The 16,288-nt window shown below is 42.3% G+C and overlaps 1 protein-coding gene and 1 long non-coding RNA gene across 6 annotated transcripts in view; one reads left to right on the top strand and one right to left on the bottom strand.

The window, feature by feature from the left end:
• Window positions 1-16,288, bottom strand: part of LOC309372265 — a 73,358-nt gene that overhangs the window by 11,925 nt on the left and 45,145 nt on the right. The window lies entirely within an intron of this gene.
• Window positions 7,432-16,288, top strand: part of PPARD (peroxisome proliferator activated receptor delta) — a 41,096-nt gene continuing 32,239 nt past the window's right edge. The window contains exons 1-2 of one of the 5 annotated variants that reach the window (XM_081915568.1): window positions 8,348-8,400; window positions 13,647-13,787. The gene's annotated coding sequence lies outside the window, so the exon portion shown is untranslated. Of the gene's footprint in view, window positions 8,401-11,395; window positions 13,788-16,288 lie in introns of those variants that run through there. The other 4 variants (XM_081915569.1, XM_081915570.1, XM_081915573.1 and 1 more) reach the window with 4 other exon arrangements.

The raw sequence follows: 16,288 nt of genomic DNA, 5'->3' as shown, positions 1-16,288 counted from the left end.
GGTTGTTTTCAGATTTTGTTGGTTTCATATTCTGCATGTAATAATAGTACTTCTTATTGTTTGAACAGCTGACAAATATAAATGAACACGCTATGTCTCAGTGTTATCTGTGAAATACAGTAATAAACGAGAGAATGTATATTAACCTTCTGTTTTAATTTGTGCTTTACAGTATTATGGAGTTAGAGTGTGAGTTGGAGTTGTGGGTAGCATGCTGCTAAATGCTCACCACTCATGTTTGGTAGTTTATTCTCTGTGAAAAAGAAGAATTATTAGCGTTTAAATGAGTGCATGTTAGACACTGATGTTTTCCTGTGTTTTTGTAAAATACTGAAATTGTTCCAAATCCTGTTCATTAAATGATATGGGTGGTAATTAACTAAGTTTCACTCAGAGTAGACCCATTGAAATTAATGAACATGACTGTATAAAGTCAGCTAATTTTAATGGGTCTACTTTCATGGAAACCTAGTTGAATACCTTTCTGTGCATTTCTGCTACATGAAAAGGATTCACATATAGTTTGTAAGTACTGTCACTGCCTATCTTTGCAAGGCTTAGCTGACTGATTCACAAGCCTAGTTACCTTGGTTAAGACAAGGCTGTTGTTTCTTAGTACCAGGTGTAAGTTACGGTATGTATTTCCCTAGCTTTACCAGGTTTGATATAGTGCACAACTCCACCCTCTGTGTAGCCTTTCAGAAATGAGGATAGAAAATTATAGTGGTTTTGTTTGTGTTCTTCTGCAAACTCATCTGTTCATTTTTAAGGCATTCCCACACTGCCAGTTCAGTAAAGCTAAAGGTTGTAAATTAATGTTTGAGTAAATGGAGGAGCTATTATGTTTCCTGGAATTTTGTGCAATGTGATCTTGTCTCGCCTATGCTGACCCAGTGGTGTGCTGAAAGAACTAGCATGGGCCATTGTCATTGTTTTGTGGTATATGGAGATTAGCTGGAATGAAGTGGAGCATCTGAAACCTAAAAGAAATCCCAAGTAGCTTTCTGTTTATTATCGCCACCATTATTTATTTGTATGCCACTTTTCCATGCTGAACCATCCTCAAAATGGCTCACATCAAAAAGTTTATGTAAGATAATTCACTAACAATTACAATACATAACAAAATTTAAATAGTCATATAAACAATAGGCTAATGAAAAAAATCATGTTAGCAAATATGCATTAATATTAGTCCATTGATAATTCATAATAAGGTCCAACAATAAAATACAAGAACATAATTCAGATAACAGCAAAAATAATATAATGTATATCCAAAATGGAATCTTGAACTCTTACAGTTACTTTAATCTTTAACTTTCTGATGGTAACAAAACTGTTTATTGCAGAAGATTTATTTCTATAATTTAATATTGTCTTAATCATATCACCATTGCATCTTCATTGGACTTGTCATATTTTCTTAGAAGAAGGAAGAATTATTATTTATTAAGTGTATTCAACCTGCCTTTCATCCTAACATTCTAGGGGCAGGGTACAATAGATTTCACTTCTATAGTTGCTGTAAAATGAATGCATCTGTATTAGAACTATGTTGAAACTGTTTTTAATTTGTGGAATTGTTTTTAACTTTTTCTAAATGTTCTAAGTGTTTTTACTTATCTTGCTTTATGTTTATAACTGTTTTACTTGTTTTATAATTGTATATTTTTATGGTTGTAACCTGCCCAGGGACTTTATAGTAAAGGGCAAGTAGCAAATAAATAAACAGACGCCTTCCTTTTAAATATGAATATGTAGCTTGATACTGATTGTGAAACGATTGTTTATTTTATTGCTTTTGTAAAGAAAATGCCAAACTTTTAGAGTGCCCTTTGTTACACTGTAATCACAAGGCAGAGTCCTTCAAGAAGTGATCCTCATGATAGAACAAGTTTTCTGCAAAAACAAAAGCCTGAAATGGGGATACAAAATCCCTGCCATACCACTGCAAGCACTTCCAGAGTAGGAACAGTGACCCTGCTGTTGCCTTTTTGCTGGGGATGAAGAGTAAAATCCAAATATTCCTATTTACCTGACCAGTGGGCAACAGGAGGGGAGAAGAATGAATTTCTTAACTGGTTGATAAGCAGTGATATTTAGTGTGCTCGGATTGCTTTGTGTTTGGGAGAGTAACAAAATGCTTTAATAGAAATTGAACCCTTTTACTTTTAAGGCGAATTACCAGTTTTGAAAATATACTTGTGTTGCGACAAATAGACAGGATTAATTGTGAATGGCTCTTGTAATGCAGGTTTCTTTTAAAGATGCACATGTAGTATAGTTCACTCAGTAACAAGAGTAGAAGCAATTTAGACGACAGAGGGCACTGTGTTGCCTATTGTTTGTGCATGCAGGTGGCACTATGTAGAGTCCACTCAGTGCACTTAGAGCCCAAGGCCAAATGCAAGTGCTGCCTGCGAGAGGATGGCTTCCCTGTGCACTAAACAGTGTGTGACAGCATTTCTTCTACACATCATGTGCTTCCATGGAGCAGCAAATGGGAAGCCATCTGCACCCTTCACACCCAGAAACTAACCCTGCAACCTGGCAGATGCTCTATGTGTTCATGTTTAAATTGTGAATGGGGTGTGGTGGTACTTAGAGTGTTGGACTAGGACCTAGGAGACCAGGGTTCAAATCCCCACTCAGTCATGAAGCTCAGTGTGTGATCTTGGGCCACGCACTGTATCTTAGCCTAACCTACATCCCAAGCTTGTTGTGTGGATAAAATGATGTGGGTAGGAGGAGCCATGTATGCCGCCTTGAACTCCTTGGAGACAAAGGTGGGATATAAAAGCAGTCAGTCAATAAAATAAACCATTGTAGGTGAAGGAATTGTTATTCTAAAGCACCAAAGCTGCAGCAAGCAAAGGCAGCACCGTCTGCTGCTTGTGGCTGGAAAGCCAAACAGGATGTTTGTGACTGTTGCCATGGGAACAAAGGGGCAGTCCATTCTGTACTGAGCACCGGATGTTAGCTCAGTGGGTTTGTCATATGACCTGTACAGGAAGTACATGGGTGGAGTTTCTCTCTGTATGTTGAAGAGAGCAGACATGTTTACTGGATGACTGCTAAAAGACACAAATAAAAGGACATGTAGATACGTTACTGTCTGTGTCTGATTCCCCTCCCTGGGGATATGCAGGGAGGAGGAGAGAAGGAGAAGCAGTTGGTGTGTTTTCCTCACAGCCTGAGGAAAATCGCCGGAACGGACCTCGTGTTGTTTATCCTGCCGGGAGACGCTAGAGGGAGGTCTAAGGAATTCAGCCGGTGCCTGATCAGATAGGCACATACCGATGACCGGGTAGCAGAATTCCAACATTGGTAGCAGAGCTGATGGTTCCTGTTTTCATCGCCCTCTGCATCAAGAAGTGGCTTCCATGGATGCCTGAGCTGAGAAAGCTGATTCTCTGCAGCCAGAAGCTGACCAGAGCAAGCTGGAAGCAAAAGCCACGGAGCCCAGGTATGTGATTTTCGGGCTTAGAAGAGTGGATGCAGATTGAGTTATTTTCTGCTTCGAGGGAGCAGCGTATGGGAAACAGCTCCGGTTAAAAGTGAAACCGCATACCAAACATTCCTGTGGTTTCTTCTCCAAGGGATTGGAATGTACTGTTGCTAAGCGACGCCTTTCAGTGAAGGCTAATCCTCAGAGAGGAGAAGTGAAAGCAACAATAGAATGTTATGACTACAAAGGCTGAGGAGCTCTTGGAAATTTCCAACGCAGCCAGCGTTGAGAGCTGCCAGGTGCACAGAGTGTAAACAAGCCAGCTATGGGATTTTAGAGGCTTGTGTTTTGAGAGTCAATGCAAGGACTCACAATGGATGCCAAGAAGGGGGGAGCCCTGCCTTCTCCGCCCCTTTTGACCAGTGACAATCATGCATCTTGGTCTATTAAGATGAAGGCCCTGCTGCAGAATCAGAGACTGTTTGACGTGATTGAGAACCCCATTCCTGCAGCGCCAACGCGTGCTTGGGAGTCAAAGGATGTGAAGGCCAGAACTGCTATAATTCTGTGTGTGTCAGATTCTCAATTGATACACATACAAGATTTACTGCACGCGAGAGATGTTTGGGACACGCTGAGAAGGACACATCAGAGAGATGCAGGTTCTTCAGCGTTGCTGTATTTTGAGAAGCTGACCAACCTGAGGCTAGCGCCTGATGGAGATGTTCAAGCGCACCTGACGGAAATGAAATTTCTGCGTCAACAGATGGTGGAACGCAATTTCCGTCTGCAGGAGGAAGTGTTTTGCTTTATGGTGATCAACAGCCTGAATCGAACTTACAAAACGGTTGCCAGTCAGCTGGGGTCCCTCCCAGCAGCTGATCTCACGTCGGAGAGGGTCTTTGCCGTGGTTCTTTGTGAACATGACAGGCTTGCAGCCCTGGACGTGAAAGACAGAGGGAGGGAAGAACGGAGTTCTGACACCCCCACAGCTCAAGCTACTGGAGGAGATGCTGTAGCCATGAACGTTGTCCGATGTTACAATTGTGACCAGACTGGGCATATTCAGCGGAACTGCAAGAAGCCACGTAAGAATAAAGGAGCCAAGGGAAGCTCCACAAAGTCTGACGCGTCAGACAAAGGTCACACCAAGCCAAAGGCAAAGACTGCAAAGGCTTTGATGTCGCTAAAAGCCACACCAGAAGCGGGAAATTTCTTTGTTTTGGATACTGGAGCCACAGTTCATATGTGTCGACACAGAGGACTATTTTCTACGTTTAAGAAGCAAAGCTTCGCTGTACAACAAGCCAACGGTCAAGAGCTGGAAGCGACCGGAATTGGGACTGTGTATCTTAAAAGTCTGAACTTGACTATAAACAATGTTTATTTGGTTCCAGAATTAAAGTACAATCTGCTCAGCGCTTCGCAGATTGCCAAGAAGGGACTAAAACTGTCCTATGATGATCAGAACTGCGAGATCTACAAAGATGGAGAGCTGTATCTTTCTGCCAAAGAGAAAGATGGACTGTATTTGTTGACTTTTGATCAAAGTGATTACATGAAATGTAATTCTTGTGATTCTAAAATGATATCTTTTGCAGGTGTAGCTGAGGAGAACGCCAAGAAGGTCACCTCGAGGGTCAAAAGAGCATTTCAGCGGGTGTATGCTGATGTGATTGGTCCTTTTGAACCATCTAGAGGCAATGCAAAGTATTACCTAATATGTGTTGATTCTTTTACAGGTTTTGTCTGGATTTATCTTTTGGAGAGACCGAAAGAAGCCTTAGAAAGGTTTAAAGAGTTTTGTGACAAGGTTAAAAATATGCATGATGCTGACATAGATTGTCTTTGCACAGATGAGAAGCCAATTTTTCTTTTACAGGAGTTCCAGAGGTTCCTGAAGAAGAAAGGGATAAGACACAAACTTGCAGCTTCCGAAGAAGCTTGGAATAGATGTGTTTGTGTGAGGGTGAACAAAGAATTGCAAAAGGGAATGCATGCGCAATTGCTTAGTTCACATCTGCCACATGAGTACTGGGCTGAGTCGCTAATGTCATTTTGTTACACCTGGTTGAGAAAGTTTTCAAAAGAGTTGGGATGTTCTCCTTTTGAGAAACTGTTCCACAGAAAACCTTCTGTTGCCCATTTCAAGGTTTTTGGGTCTCATGTGAGAACAGAAGCTCCAGGTGGAGTAAAGAATGCCAGAGGCATTTTTGTGGGTTATGAAAAGGGTCTCTACAGAGTAATTTTGTCTGAATCTGGAAAGGTGATTCTCACAAAATTTCTAGAGAGTGCTCCTGAACAGGAGAGAGTAGTTGTTCACACATTTCCCACAGGTGAAGATGATGATGATGATGATGTTGATTTTATTGAGTTCAGCAGCACTGATGATGACAGCGATAGCTCAGACAGCTCAGTTGTCACGGTCATTGAGAGGAAATCTCACATAATGACTAGATCCTCAGAAGAGGAGGATGAACCACTGATTAAGCTTAGTACTGGTTCTCCAGAGAGTCCAAAGGCTGAACCAGAAAGCAAGGAAGAGCAGCACCTCTTACGTAGGTCTGAGAGAGCAACGAAGGGTGTACCACCCAAGAGGTATTCACAAGAGTTTGCTTACTTAGCTGTTGCTGTTGTAAATGACCAAGGTCAGATTGAAGCTGTGTCTGAGTCAGAGACAAAGGCACAACAGAGAATTGTTAACCAAGGTAATGCAGAAGCACTCATTCCTTGGGAGTCACACAACCAGAGAGGTACATTGGTAAAACCAGTGGCGGGTAGTTCCAAGGGTGGAACTGAAACAACAGGGGAATGTTATAAGTATAACAACTGTTTGTTTTCTTCTCTGGATGACGCTTTGCTCGCAGCACGCATTGATACTTTAGGGGGAGGATGTTATTCTAAAGCACCAAAGCTGCAGCAAGCAAAGGCAGCACCGTCTGCTGCTTGTGGCTGGAAAGCCAAACAGGATGTTTGTGACTGTTGCCATGGGAACAAAGGGGCAGTCCATTCTGTACTGAGCACCGGATGTTAGCTCAGTGGGTTTGTCATATGACCTGTACAGGAAGTACATGGGTGGAGTTTCTCTCTGTATGTTGAAGAGAGCAGACATGTTTACTGGATGACTGCTAAAAGACACAAATAAAAGGACATGTAGATACGTTACTGTCTGTGTCTGATTCCCCTCCCTGGGGATATGCAGGGAGGAGGAGAGAAGGAGAAGCAGTTGGTGTGTTTTCCTCACAGCCTGAGGAAAATCGCCGGAACGGACCTCGTGTTGTTTATCCTGCCGGGAGACGCCGGAGGGAGGTCTAAGGAATTCAGCCGGTGCCTGATCAGATAGGCACATACCGATGACCGGGTAGCAGAATTCCAACAGGAATATGGTTAGGAAGATCCATATAATTATTGCTGGGCAGACTTACCAATTTTGGCCAGGAAAAAGGAGTTGGCTTGAACATTTGGATCCACTAGCTTCTGCAAAAGCTGGGTGCAGGATGGTCAGTGTGTGCCAGTTCAGCTACGTCTTGAATCCTTTATCTGCCTCAGTCTGATGAGTCAATGTGATTTTGAAGAACTTTAGGAATGGCATGCAGGTTAGCACCTGCTCTATCCATCTCCATGAGAAAAGGCAAGATTGGGGAATGTGTGTGTGTAAAATATGAGTTACAGTAGTGTGTGTGTTCATGTGTTCTAGAAATATCATGAGTTACAATGGTATAACTCTTCTCATTCCTGCTGAGGGTAGAATTATTATTTTTCTGGCATGGAAAGAGAGACGTAAGAGAGAGTGGTTAAAATGACTTGCTGGCAGTATGTTTGATACAAGATTATTTAATGATATTGTGAAATTAGAGAGATTTTAGTGGTAATTTTCCCTGTTGTCTTTTTTAAAAATAAAAAACCCCATCTTGATTAGGGTGGCTAACCAGTGGCCTTACAGATGTTTTGCACTACAGTTCCCATCAGATTCAGCCAGTATGTCCAATGCTTGGGGCTGATACAAGTTGTAGTCCGAGCATTTGGAGTCCTACACTTTGACCACCTCTGCCCTAGATTAGTCAGTTGGTTAAAGATTTTTGATTCTCTAATGAGGTGACATTAAAATTCTCTCTCTCTCTCTCTCTCTCTCTCTCTGTGTGTGTGTGTGTGTGTGTGTGTGTGAAGATCTTGAAAGCATTAGATACTCAGAGCCTTGTAATTAAGGTATCTTTGACAATAAACATCAGGAGGCTTTTCAGTGAAGAGTAGGTATGGGATGGATAATAATTCTGGCTTGTGTTTGTGGTCATTGGTCTGGTTCAGAAAACTACATTCCCTTCTCATTTCTAGTTGGTAGTCATGGAGTTCTAAACCCTGTTCAAAGAGGGAGAGCTCACTCTGAAACCTGCCTGCTTATCTTCTCTGTATTACCTACATTTGGCATAATAGCAGGGAGTGGTGTAGTGACTGTGTCATTTCCATGGCAAAAGAACAGCTTCCGCCTGTTTTACTTTTCTGATTTTTATTTCAAAAGCTCTTTTCAGGAACTTTGTAAGCATGAATGAAAAAGTGTGTATGTTGGGGTGGGGGTGGGGAGCAAAACTGGCTTATATGCTCTGGGTCACTGTGGGTGGCCACTGCCTCAATTCAAAAGAAGCCTCCTGCACCCTGATCATGACATGGGTCTGAATTACTGGCTTGTAACACCACCAGTGAATTTTCTGGGGACTCCCTGCTTCCCCTGGCTTAATTAGTGCTTCATGTACAACCCTCTTCTAAAACTGTACTGAGAAAGGGCAAGGAATTTGAGTGCAGTCATGAAGCAGTAGCTGTGCTATTTTCTTGGCCAGCAATTCCATAAACACTCTGAGCAGGTGGCAGAGGCAGAGGCGGAGCGATAGAGAAGTACACAAAAGTCACATGCTCCTTTCAGATGCTGCAGGCATTCTGCTGAATTCTCCTGGCGGGTGAGTTGCTGTTTTTCATGGTTTTAATATACTGCGGCCAGTGTGCAGGCAAGAGGATGTTTAGGGTTCTGTAATGTAGGGACAATGTATTGCTTGGAGTCAGTAAGACCTTAATTTATGTTTTCTTAGCATTTGGAAAAGGAGACGCTGTGTTAGGGCTTACAGAGATCTAGGCTGGAGACGTGTGAGTGTTCTCTGATCTATTCTCAGTTCTGTTTGTTTGAGCTGCAGGATCATGAATAAGTGGTGTGAGTTTTGTTATGAAAATTCTCATGGAAGGTAGTTCAACATGCCACTGCCCTGAATCTTTCAAAGCAACTGTGTTAATTAAGCTCAGTATATCAGCATCGGGTTTCTGCTGAGTCTGCTTTCAATAGGCTCTGCCTTTGTTCAGAGACACAGATCAGCTGTGTTCCATCTCACCCGAATGAAATGAAACCCTGCAGTGTGATTTTCTGAACTTTTTGGTGAGCATGCAACATTAGTATAACAGTTTCTTCCTGAAGCAGATTATATTTGAGCACCTGGTAATAATATGCTATTAAAGTAAAGCACTGGCATTTCTCTTTCTAAGTAGCTGAACTCTGCCAGCAGTGACTCATAATATGGTCATTTTAATGTGGAAGATGTTGTAGGATTTTAGGTGTTGGCAGTGTACTGTCTTTCTTCTTTTAGAGACTGAGCATTAAAATCTAAAATTGAAAAGCAGCGTAACATTCCAAACAGACTCAGCAGGAAATTGTTGTTCCCACAGAGCAATTTCACAAGTCAAGTAGAGCTATTAAGGTGAAAATGCTGATGAAACATCAATTATGATACTTAGAGATATTGCCATTGTTGTCAAAACTGCTCTATAGTGCATACAGCAAAGCCATCCAAATATTCAGTAGTATACAGATGCTGGGCACAATTGAAAACTGATTATCTTTGAGGCTTTGGAGGTTTACACTACATTTTATTATTTTAAGCAATGGGTGTTATTCAACTGAGTTTTCCTCAGAGTAGATCCACTGAAACATGACTGAATTGGGTCCATTAATTTCAATAGATCTACTCTGATTTCACTATTATTATTTTTTTAAAGCCACCATTCCTTGGAGAAGGACATGGCATATAAATTTACAATAGTGATGCAGTTACTTGCAGCTGCTATTCTTTTAAGTGTCTCTCTGTGCCAACCCATATATAATCTGTGCATGTACATGGCCCATCTTTCAAAGACGACTGTGACATGTTCATCCCTTCTGTTGACTAAAATTTTTAGTACCCACCCATCAACTCTATTAAGGCATTGGAGTAAGACTCACCCATTCAGTTTCTCTTTAGTTGCCACATACTAGAGAAAGTCCTATCCTTTCTTTTCACAGCTGGAATTTTGTTTGTACTGTATCTGAAACAAAACAATCTGCAAGATAAAGCCCTTTTCTTTGGAGTTTCGCAGTCCTTTCCCATCCTCTGAGAGGATCAACATTTTCATTTCAGAAACACTGCCCTGGTGGTGTACAGTCTTCAAGAAGCATGCAGAGTGCAGGAACAGATGCCCAATCAAATGGTCAGCATCTGTGGTGAATTTGGCTGGGCAAAGACCATATAACTGAGGTATGCTAAAAGTCTACCAAAGAGAAAAGCATCCATTTGTCAAAGTTCAGAACTGCCCTCTCTGGAAAAGCCTTTGCTGCTCTTGAAATGACTTCTCAAGGCCCTTATAAATAATTTCTTACTTAAAACACCACCACCAAAACATCTGGTATTCTGATCTGCATTTCTTGGGGAAATAGAAGGATATAAACCATAACCAATTAATCTTAGACTTATAGAGTTGGAAGGAACCCCACGGGTCTTCTTGCTGTCTTCACTCTTAGTATAACTATATCAAAGTCTGTTCCCACATTCATTACATTTCTGAGTTGAGTATATGACCATGGTCTTATTTGTATTTATTGACAAAAAAGCTTCAGTCTGTTTTCCATATGTGGCCTTGATGCTGGCAAGAGAGCTGACTGGGAAGAGATGCTGCTCTTCAGATGTACAGATAGGGTTACACCCTGGCAGGAAAACTTTCTCACGGGCCTTTTGTGTTGCTTTAAAATAGGAAATAAGATACTAGCTTTCAGGAGTAACCAAACCTATTTTTAACAGATGCTTCCGAGTAGGGGCATTTTATATCTTCCTATATACGAGAAAGTTTTTCACACTGCAATTTGTGTGACTGCCAGTTGGCAACCACATAAATTGCAACACAACAACAGCGGGCAGAGTGAATGACCAAAGCAGGCAGGTCAGTAGCATGAGTAAACAGGCCAGCAGAACAAGCAAGTGGGTAGGTGGGTGGCCCAGGTGGGCATTCCCATGTCCCTCCTGTTGTTGTTGCAGCCACCCGCTGCCTCCTAGCTTGGTTTCATGCGTGGACAATGAGGGGAGACAAGCTGAAGGGGTGCTCCCCGTCATTGTCGCCACTACTGCTACAGGTTGAAAACATTCTCTCCTTAGTTCACTGCCACCAGAAAGAAGTGTCCATTTATAAATGCATGCTTTCTTCTGCCAGTGAAAGTGGTGCGTGCTGAAAGAGGGGAAAGCTCTCTTCTCTTCATGCCCCTCTTCTCTGTGATTGACGGTGACAGCGGATCTTGAGACTAGAGTGAAATGTTGAAGGAGGCACGAGTTTTGGACAAACTGTGAGATAGAGATTGGAAACCGGGTGGGTTGTGATGGGTATATGGGGGTGTTGGGGTGAAGGAGCTGTAAGGGTGTTGGGGTGATGGGAGTTGTCAAGACAGTGTGGGCTTTGGCAGGGTTGGTGAGCAAATGAGAGTCCCAAGTGGTGATAAATGTCATACTAAAACTGATGTTGAACATTAGTAGGAGCAAAGCCTTTTGTTTTTTTCTCTACTGCCCCATCCTCCCAGCATAGTATTACATCATTTTTTATTTGATGTGTAAATGTTTTACCCATATATATATATATATATATATATATATATATATATATAGTTGAAAAATCTCAGCTTTCTGAAGACAAGTACAGGCTAGTGAGATCCTGCCATTTTTGCTGCCACTTCATTCTGTGTTCACTTTTATGACAGGTGAAGTCGCTTTTCTTGGCAACTCTTTCTTAATACCTTTTGACAATCCATCAATTCCAACATTTCTCTTGTTTTGGACTCAAAAACCAGTAACAGTGATTGATGTCCTTTTTTGAGAGGTGGAGGGGAGAAAAAATACGCTGCCCTGAGAAATGTGGAGAGCTATTATGCCTTACTAATCCCTGTGAAAATCATTAACAGAATTGTCTCCTGTTGTTTGCTCAGTTTTTAATCCTCACAGTGTTATCTAAAGTAATCTTACTTCTGAAGAGACAAGATTTATAGTCCGCTCTGATTGGAGGAGGTTTGGACCTGTCTTTTGTAATACTGCAATTAAATGCTCCAGACGAGGGGTTTTTCATCAAACCCACTTTGTTGCATGAAGGAAAAGGAACTCCCCAAACCCCTTATTACCAGAAGAGCAATTTTTGAATTGTTGGCTTGAATATGCATTTCTTTATTTTATATATATAGATATATTTAAAGTATTCACCATCAAAAATTTCCCCTAGATGTAAGCATGCTAAAATTTCCACAGGAAAAATCTCTAGATTTCTATAGAAAGCCTTTGTTCCTTCTTCATGAATGACTCATAGAGAAGTTTCTACACAGAGCTTTGAACTTCCTTGTGAAAAAAATACGTTCCTATGACCTTGTCTTGTTTTTCCTCTTTACTGATGGGGTTTCTAGCAACTGCTCTGTAAAGTGTGGTCTAGATTCTAATCCTCACTTGTTTTGTTATTCTGGATTAGTTCTAAATTCATGCTTGTGAAAAATGGCCACCACAGTGGTACCTCAGGTTACATACGCTTCAGGTTACAGACTCCGCTAACCCAGAAATAGTACCTCGGGTTAAGAACTTTGCTTCAGGATGAGAACAGAAATCGTGCTCTGGCGGCACAGTGGCAGTAGGAGGCCCCATTAGCTAAAGTGGTGCTTCAGGTTAAGAACAGTTTCAGGTTAAGAACAGACCTCCAGAACAAATTAAGTTCTTAACCTGAGGCACCATTGTATTCTTAAAGTCTGACAAATTATCGTTGGAGGCACCCCTGCCTGAAGTTAACCTTTTCAAGATTCTCTCCTTTCTTCACTCTGAAATAAGTAGACATATACGACTCCTCACATTTTCTGTAATCTTAAAATATAAAGATACATCTTAGATCAGCCAAGAAGGCCCTCTTGATTGTTTGGAAGCACGGTGTGCTTGGTGGCTGCAACATTAATTTGGAAATTCTGTTATTTTGAGATTGATCAAGCTTCAGCACTTTTGAGAAGCATTGGGAAATACCCTTTTGGGGGTTGACTTCCAGTGGTTAGATTTAAGATTTTAAGAGGCAGGAATTTTAATAAGTGTTTTCATCTTATTTTATTACCCATGTTGTTGTTAAACTGGAACCTTCCCCAAGGATAAGGGAACCTGCCATAATGCCCTTGGAACTTGCTCTGAAGCCTCCGGTTCTGATCTCTTCAGGAGACTTTGTCCTTGGCAGAAGGGATGGTGTGGTAGATTTTGTTATGACTTAGCACTCCCTTGTTGGCCTTGGTGCCATCGTTTGTTGGTGTACAATGATATGACTCTTACTCTCTCATGGGCATAGTGTCTGATAGTCTTAGTGTTGCAGGGCCATCTGTTCACCCGCAGGTGTTTTAGTTTTGCACACTGAAAATGTATTTGGGTGCCAGACAGGAAAGTGTTGATATGACTGGCAAATGAGGTGAGAAAATGCAACTCTGTAAAGTTAATAGTTCCAGATTTCTCACTGTTCAGTCAGCAATCTCAAGGCATCTGTAGAGGGGGCAAAAGGGTTGCTAAACACTTTCCCAGCTGTCTTGGATGAATGCAGCCTAGACTGCAATGCTACCAGTACAAAGCTGAATTGTTGGTGTGAGTGGCAGTTTCTCTCTGTGCCTAGGAAAACAGAGAGGGAGAGGAACCCACTAGCTTCTGGCTGGAAGTTCTTGAAAAATAAAATTAACTTATATGAAACTTCAGCATAGGCTTTCGTTCAGAATACAAAGCATGGGCCACTTGCAAAAGAAAGTAAGGCTACAGTCTTAACCCAACTTACCTGAGTGTAAGCTTCATTGAAGTCAGTTGGACTTATTTCTGAGTAGACATGGTTAGACTTCTGCTGTAAGTCTGGGTTTAACGTCATTGAACAGCTTTCCTCAGCCTGGTGTGCCCTCCAGTCTTTTGAATTCACTCCCATCAGCCCCCGTCAGCATGACCAACAGTCAAGAATGAAAGAAGTTGTAGTCTGAAGCTTTGGGAGGATAACAGATTGGAGAAAGGCGACTAAGAAGGTAAGGAAACAAGCATTTAAGGCAGAAATAAATCAGAATTTCCTGCTGTCTATAATGCCATTTACAGGTTTTTATTCAAAAAGCAGTTTTATTGAGAAAATAATAAATACAGTTTAATATAGCTTACATGTCATAAATATGCAAGAATGCCATCACCCTGAAGTTTGATTGAGCATAGATAGGTGGCACTGTGAATTATAGTATGATGAAGGGAAGTGAACTGCGGAGAGACAGTTGGAACAGGCTGCAGCAGCCCTGGTCCACTGGCTGCATTTTAAAATGCAGGCTTGTCTGTGGCTTCCTTCAGCAGCAGCAAGTGCTTGGAAACCCCACAAGAGATTTCAACAGGAGGGTGGAACAATCATGTTGATACCATTAAAATGTCATGTGCGTGGCAGGTGGGTTGCTCTCCCTACTTGTCAAAGCTAGCATGTGGGGTGGGACCCAAAACACTTGCCCACTCTTGGCATAAGGGGTTAATGGGGAAGGAATGGAGATGTTGTGGGGGGGGATAGGTGGGATTGGCAAGCATCTTTATATAGGTGGCTGCTTCATCAACAGGAGAGCAAATCTACAGGATGACTATGCAGTTTTCATCCTGTTAGATCTCTGCCTTCAGGTGTTTGTGCTGATTGCAGTGAGTGGTACTGCTTGACTGCTAGTTGAGTGGATATAGCTGGAGTGTAGATGCAGAATCTGATGTGTGCAGTAGGATCAACTGTGGCAGGGTACCCCCAAAGCCTTATGAGGAATGGTTGAGGGAGTTGGATATGTTTAGCCTGGAGAAGTGAAGACTGAGAGGTGATACGATAGCCATCTTCAAATATCTCAAGGGCTGTTGCATGGAAGATGGAACAAACTTGTTTTCTGCTGCTCCAGGGGGTAGAACGCAAAGCAGTGGATTCAAATTACAGGAAGAGAGATTCTGTCTAAACACGAGAAAGAACTTTCTGGTGGTAAGAGCTATTTGACAGTGGAATTGACTACCTCAGAGGTTGGATGGTCAAGGATATGTTAAGAAACTTGGTTTGGTGGGTTCCCTCTGAGTGAGAGACAGCATAAGGAGAGTTGTTATGAAGTTACTACCTTCCATCTGAAAGTGTGGGATGTGCCCACTACTGGACCTTTGTTTATCTGTGGCCTTAAATGCCCAGCTGTATAGTGTGACATTGGATGATGGTGCCAGGATGTGTCTGGATGGGCAGGTAGGAAGGAGTTGTGAATATGTTCCCCCAGTTTCAGTGGTGATGGGCAGGCGAAAGTATAGCTGGAGTTGAGTGGCTAACTGGGAATGTAGCTGGTCTATCAACTGCCCTGTAGCCCAGTGGCAGAGCCACCATGGGACTGTTTTAAATGGTCGTTGGTCCAACACATCAGGCAGGGCACACTCTTGATGTTGTCTTTAGCCCAAGTGATATGAGGGGCAGATCAAACTTTTTTTGGGGGGGGGGATGCAATTCAGTCCCTTCTCATGGTTGGAACATTAGTAGTAATTAGTAGTATAGTAGGCCTGTTTGGATGGCCCACTCTCAGAGACTAATGGAACTTGAGGAGCTCCTGAATTCTTGAGGAATTCCTAAACAGTCTGGACAATCCTGTTAATGCCCTGGTTTCACTATGGAGTAGCAAGGTGAAATGCGTGGTTGACATGATCGCTTCTGAGCATCCTCTATGGTGTTGTGGAGCTAGGGCAGCTCCTTGGTATTCTAGAGAGCTTCGGGCTATGAAGCAAGCAGAATGAAGACTAGAGTGCAAGTGACACAAGTCTCATTCTGAAGCTGACTGAACACTGGTTAGTGCAGTAACTGTGCCAACCGTGTGGCAGCGCATGCAAGTTGCAAAGAAGGCGCATTCACAGCTTGCATTGCATTCTCTAGTCACTGGCCAGTGGAATTATTTCAAACATTCTGGAGGTTACTGACTTCCACAGAGGGGGAAGGACCTCTGGAGCATTAGAGGATCTACTGTGACCAACTGGCTATATATTTTGAGGATAAAGTCACTTGACTTCAGAGTGACCTTAATTCTGCGGTTATTGCAGTTCTAGATGAAATACCCAATGCCATAGTCAGTGATGTGTTGTGAGATCAGTTTCAGCTGATGCAGTCTGCTGATGTAGTCAAGGTGCTGGCTATATGCCTGACCACGTGTCCTCTTGATCCCTGTCCCTCCTGGCTTATTAAAGCTAGCAGAGGGGGTTTGACTGTTTGGGGCCAGAGTGTGGTTGGCACTAAAGTCCGTAAGGGGGTGGGGTCTATCCCTTGAAAGAGGCTGTGGTGTAACCTCTCCTGAGGAAACCAGGCCTGAACCCCTTGGACTAGAATATCAACCAGTTGCAACTACCTTTATTGGGGAAGGTAGTGAAGAGAATTCTGGTAGGGCAGCTGCAAGCATTATTGGATGTCATGGATTATTTAGGTCTGTTTCAATCTGGGTTCAGGTCTGGTCATGGGATTGAGTCTCTCTTGGTTGCCCTGATGGATAACCTTTATGAAGAGTGG

The sequence above is a fragment of the Podarcis melisellensis genome (genome assembly GCF_964234715.1).
Source record: "Podarcis melisellensis genome assembly, chromosome: 6".
Lineage (NCBI taxonomy): Eukaryota > Metazoa > Chordata > Lepidosauria > Squamata > Lacertidae > Podarcis > Podarcis melisellensis.
The sequence above is the reverse complement of the archived record's forward strand: the minus strand, read 5'-3'. Positions and strand labels throughout refer to the sequence as shown.